The following is a 6,000-nucleotide window of genomic DNA, read 5'->3' as shown; positions in this document are numbered from 1 at the left end:
AGCTGGAGGATTTTGAACAATCAGTTGCAAGTTAATTACTTTGTTTTTCATTTTACAAGGTATATTTTCTTTCTGCACATAGGTCACGCAGGCATGAGTCATCTACAGCCCCAGCCAGCAGGGCTGCACTATAGCTAACTGGCCGGCTACAGGCCCTGGATTTGCTGGATTTGCTGTACAGGCCCTTACACATGGGTCATGTATTTGGTATTAAAAAAAAGAGAGTTCTGGGTTTACCGAGAGACCTGCATTGTCTTCTTGACTTTGCCTGTGGCAGCCTTTGATAAGCACTTAAACACAGCACAGAATGGGAGTTCTGTGACTAAACTACTTGGATTAAATTTTACGTAGGCCATTTGGTAGCTTTGTAATTTTGGATTAAGTTAGTCAAATTTTCTGTGCTTAATTTTCTTAGATATAAATTGGGTTGTTATGAGGATGAACCAAATATCACACACAGAGCTCTCAGACTGGTGCTTGAAATAGGCAGGGGCTCAGTGTTAGCAGGTCTCTAATCTCCAAGACCCCTTTAGAAAAGCTTCCAGGGCCTGAATGTCTCTGTCCTTTCCTTCCCGTGACCGCCCCCGTCTCTCTCTTGTCGCAGGCTCCCTTGCTCCCCCTGCCGGCGGACAGTGGCAGGAACCAAGCTTTCTGGTTGCTATGGGTACCGAGGTAACGCGGTAACCAAGGAGACCGAGGCTGAAGGTCCTGGCTGCTTCCCGCGGCGGGCGGTGGGGACGCGAGAGGCTGGGGTCTCCAGGTGGGTTGAGTGGCCGGGGAAGGAGGTGGCGGGCGACGGCCTCTGGGTCTTCGGAGCAGGGCGGCGAGCCCGGTCCGGGTGGTGGCGGGCGCGGGGCCGCACGACGGGAAAGGAGCCCCGGCTCAGGTGGAGCTGGGGGCGCCGGGCGGCGAGTGGTGGCTGGGCCCCGGCCGTGTGCTGGCGCAGGGCCAGGCCCGCGGGCGGCAGGACCGGCCCTGCCCTTCGGAGCTGAAAGCCTTTTATATAAACAGAAGACTTCCTCGCCCACGATGTTAATGGAGACAGGAATCGAGGGTGAACCCCACATAGCGAAACTGGGGACTTCATCAATTGTACCCTTTCTGCAGCCCAACCTTTTCAAATGCTAGCTAGCCTCTTTTGTCCTTTGAAGTCATTTGCACCTTAGGAAAAATTTGGCTGTCTGAGAAACCATATTGCATCCCCTGTTTTCTGCCTGCGGGTCCACATGCACCCACTTCATTCTTGAAGCCCACTCCTCCTAAGTAAAGGCTGTGTGTGTGTGGGGGGGGTGCCTGATTCCTAAGAAATCTGAAGCTGTGGAGGTTCTGTTTCTTCCCAAAACCAGCATTAGAGGTGCTCAGATAGGTTCAGTTATATATTTTTTATATAGCTTGACTTTTTAAATCAAAGGTTAGCAAGGCTCATTACAAAAAGTCTTGTAAAGTTGAAGCTGCATATGATTATGGAAATCTAACAACTCCTTTCACTTCTCTCTAGCCTGCCTTACCTTATACACTACATAGAGAACTGTGCTGCTCTCCCAGAATTTTACCAATTGTATTACAAATGAACGACCTGAAAGTAGCTCCTTTACTTCTTCAAGACACTTACATGTTTCTTGCAATTATTTTATTTGCTTTTTCATTTTTCGTACTTCTTTCACCAGAGTGTAAGTTCAGTGAAGGTTGGTATTATACTGTCTGGCTGACCTTGTTCTTCAGTGCTTAACCTGATACCTGGCACAGAGGATGTGTTCAATGTATATTTGTTGATTGCTCATCTAGGTCTGGTAGGAGACATGGAAAAAAGAAAACAAGATTTGCTAAAGTGGGAAAGAGGATATGTTTGTTAAAAGGGTAGATTGGGATAGATAGGGTAGATTGTCCAATAAACTGAAAGCAGTAGAAAAAAATTAAATACTTTAAACTTAGCATGTTATCAACACTGCACTGTGTGTAGCCACTGTAATAATTGCTGGGGATTCAAATATCAATGGTCAGACTGCCCTCAAATATTTGGAGTACTTAGGTAAATGACAACTATTTAAGCAATGATGTGAAAACTAACACAAGGCAGCATATAACAGCAAATGGGTTTAATACGATGTTCTGTTTTGATTTCAAAATATTAAGAGGGTAAAAATGTTTCTGTTACATGGATATCTTTTATAATGCTTATGTCTGGGCTTTCAGTATGCCTATCACCCAAATAGTGTTCATCGTACTCCATAGGTATAGCTTTTTATCCCTTCTCTCCTCCTCCCCTCCCCCCTTGATTTCCTATGACCTTTATATCTCTTTGTGCCCATGTGTGCCCATCAATTAACTTCCAATTATTACAGAGTATATATGGTGTTTATTTTTCCATTCCTGAGATACTTCATTTAGGATAATAGTCTCCAATTCTATCCAAGTTGCTGCACCTGTAGTCCCAGCTACTCAGAAGGCTGAGTGAGAAGGATCACGTGAGCCCAAGTGTTTGAGGTTGCAGTGAGCTATGATGACGCCACTGCACTCTCCCTCAGGTGACAGAGCAAGACTCTGTTTCAAAAAACAAACACAAAAACGATGTTCTTATAGGAAGAGAAGCTCACTTTTGACAGAGGGAATCTTCCTGATGCAGGTGGCCTTCAAACTGAGCATTGAATAGAATAAAACTTGGTGAGCAGAGAGGTGGACACTGAGGTTCATTACATGAAAGAGATGAAAGCAGAGATGTTAAGGGTAAATCAGAGACTTGACGCTCCCCTCATTCTCTTCTCTAGGTAGTTTCTAAGGCTGCCCCTTCCCCCAACCCTGAGTTCCATAGAGGTCTTTTAGGAAACCACAGCTTTACAGGTCAAAGATCAGAGATTTTTTGTTTGATATCTTGCAAATTAGTGGGGGAATATCCTCGCCATCTTCTTCATGGATACACTGTGGCTCAGAGATTGTTCTCACGCAGATATCTTCTGACCTTAAATCCAGTGAGTTTAGGACACCTAAGGTTCTCTGACCTTAAATTCAGTATCTTTTAATATTGCGTATTATTTTTAATTTGAAAGTATTTTTAAACAGGTATCTTGCCCCCTGATAGCTAATGTCAGACTTTCTCAGCTGTTCTCGAGAGAACTTGCACATAGAGCGTAAAAAACGGGCAACTTGGATACCATTCAGTGCTCTGAAGCAGTATTTCATTATCAGATTATCTTGGTGGGCTGAAAGATTGAATGCAGGTTGAAGTCAATACCTGATTTACTTTTAGGGACTGTGCTAGGAGGAAACAGCAAATATTTGTTTAGTGGATCACTCAAGCACTCTATTAGTGATCATATATTATCAATTCTTTCCTTAGATAGTTTTAAGATTTTAAAAAATATATATGTTTAGAAAAAGGATAGAATCAGAGGAAATGTTAAAAGTGAAATTCTTTTAATTGTTTAAAGCAACTGTTTTTAATTAAATTTTCATTTAACATTTCTTACTTGGGTCTTTGATTTCTAAGTACTGCAGTTCTAAATGGCCTAAACGTGTTAACTCATCCAAAGGAGCTTGCTAATTAGACCCTTTTAAAATATGTGCAAGGAAAGCAAGGAAAAATCCTTATTTATGGCTCTTAAGTTTTGGGCCTAAGATGTTCTGAGTCAGTAGAAAAATTAACTAACCTTAGATAAGTTTTCAATTACAAAAAATGGCCCATCTTAAAAACAGTGGTTTCCCAAACCTCCCATTCTGCCAATGGTGTAATGTAAGTTTCTGGGGGCCTAGGACACCTCTTGCTGAATGCTCTAATTTCTAGCTTTATAGATTAATGTAAGTTCCTTGTTTCCAATCTGTGGCAGCAGGCTTTGATGCTTGGGTTGCTTTCTCAAAATAGGAACATGTGTAGAAGAATCATTAAACCATCATGGACAATTTAGGGTCAGTTTGTGTGTATATGTGTGGGGATAAATGAGGTTGGGGACAGAAAAATGATGCAATATAATCAGGTAACTAGAAATCTTTCTGAATCACTACTAAACTTTTGGTATTTACTTACCAAAAAAAAAAAAAAAAAAATTGAGTGACCAAAGAACACAAGGAACTATGAGATTGGTATATTAGGGACTTTGTATTCCTCTGGTTTCATTGGGTGACTAAAGTTTTGTGCTTTCCTGTTCTCGGTGCTGACATTATTATATCCTTGCTGTCCCAAGAACGGTGACTAATTCTCTGTTGGCTTTACCAAAGGAAATAGGCAGAACAGCATGACTCACAATTATAATCATCTCTTTTTCTTCATACAAGTAAATTGGCTTACGTGTGACTTGATAAAACATTTAATTGAGGAAAAGCCTCACTAATTGCATTCAATGAAGTGAAATGTCCCTTGAATAAGACCACTTATTGGTTAAATAACATTATCATCAAAGCTGTATATCTGAAATCATCTCATTCTAATGAGATTTACATTATATATACATATTCTTTGTTTAGATAAAATCATGTATCATTTTTGCTTTATGCATATGTACATACATATAAAATACTATATACCTGAATGTATAAATGAAATTAGGGAAATTTATATTATTTTAATTAATCAGACAAATTAACTTTGGACATTCTTTTATCTTTTTAATGGTAACAGTAATATTATGGAATTTTTCATGAAGTTATCTATAATAGATAAGAGTCCAGTAGTTAGATTTCCTGATTATGATCAGAAAGAGATATAGACTCCATGTCATTGAGCAGGATTATTTCTGGAGCTTAAAGGTACCTTTTGTAGTCCCTGTTCTACCTACAAAGATGATTACTAAAGGTGTGGGAGTAGAAGAGAGTTCCATTTGAAAATGCTGCCACCTTCTTCTCCAACAGTAAACCAAATCTTAGTTTTCTACTCCTGTGGTATTTTCAGTTCTCTTTGACACATTGAGCTTTGAGAGACAGGAGTTGGCGGTTGAAAAATGAGTGTTATATGCCTCTCTGGATGCTTCCTTCTGTCAGAACGTCCCATGATATTGTAATTGCTTTTGTGAATTTCCCCTTGATTATGAGGTCCCTGTGGGAAGACACCATGTCTTAATTGCTATTGTGGCTTTAATACCTGTAATAGGGGTCACAGAAGAATAACTACATAAATGTTTGTTGATCGAAGGTACAAATATACTTAGTCACATGATGCAATCACCACATTGCTTAGAATATAAAAATTATTTGTGTAATTCCACTTTGCAATTGTCTTCAAAGAATGAATTCCTTCAGAGTTTCCTTTAAAGTGGTAAAAATCTACTCTTTCAGGTTAAATTTGATTTTTGGAGGTAGTCCAAATAATTTGGAGCTAGATTTGAGTGAACAAAGTAGTTGCTCCTATTGCACAATCATTTTTAGTCTTAAATGAAGCACAACAAAATAAATTTGTGTTTGTTAAGTGTATCATGGACTCCAGACAGTTTCAAAAGAGGCATTCCAAGCATATTTTGATCACTGGTTGCATCACTGAAATTATAAGATAGTCTCCCAAAGGAACAACAGTGAAGAACTAATTTTGTTGTGTGGACTTTGATGTCACAGTAGCCTTCTTTTCCATTTGTTTACTCCAATTTTGGTGCCATCCATCCTTATGTCTTAGAGGAAAGGTTCTAGACTTATCTTCTGTTCTTCCCTCTAAAACCTTCATTAGACTCTTACTAGCTACAGGATGGATTCCAAATGATATAACTTGACATTTAAAACCACCTATTATTGGACCTCAGCCTCCATATCTAAACTTATGCTTACCTTTTCCCTCCATGAAGCCTGCATACTAACCAAATGAAACTAGTCATTAGTTTCCACTCAAGAGCTGGTCTTTTTCACAGCATGGAGTGTTCATCCAATTCATATCTTTAAGCTCCCTTTCTTCCTTGACTCTTCACTTAAATGCCAGCAAGCTTGAATTCTCTCTTTTCTTTCACTTCCTATATTATGACATCTATAAATTTTATGATCCTTACAATTTCTACCTTGTTTTATAGCTTTTATATACAAGTCTTATAT

The 6,000-nt window shown here is 39.5% G+C and overlaps 1 protein-coding gene across 3 annotated transcripts in view; it reads left to right on the top strand.

Annotated features, from left to right (window-relative positions):
• The first annotated feature begins 678 nt into the window (after window positions 1-678).
• Window positions 679-6,000, top strand: part of ZBBX (zinc finger B-box domain containing) — a 101,105-nt gene continuing 95,783 nt past the window's right edge. For all 3 annotated transcript variants that reach the window (XM_045539587.1, XM_045539588.1, XM_045539586.1), the window contains exon 1: window positions 679-760. The gene's annotated coding sequence lies outside the window, so the exon portion shown is untranslated. The remainder of the gene's footprint in view (window positions 761-6,000) is intronic.

The sequence above is a fragment of the Lemur catta genome, chromosome 1 (genome assembly GCF_020740605.2).
Source record: "Lemur catta isolate mLemCat1 chromosome 1, mLemCat1.pri, whole genome shotgun sequence".
Lineage (NCBI taxonomy): Eukaryota > Metazoa > Chordata > Mammalia > Primates > Lemuridae > Lemur > Lemur catta.
This window is presented reverse-complemented; position numbering and strand designations above follow the sequence as displayed.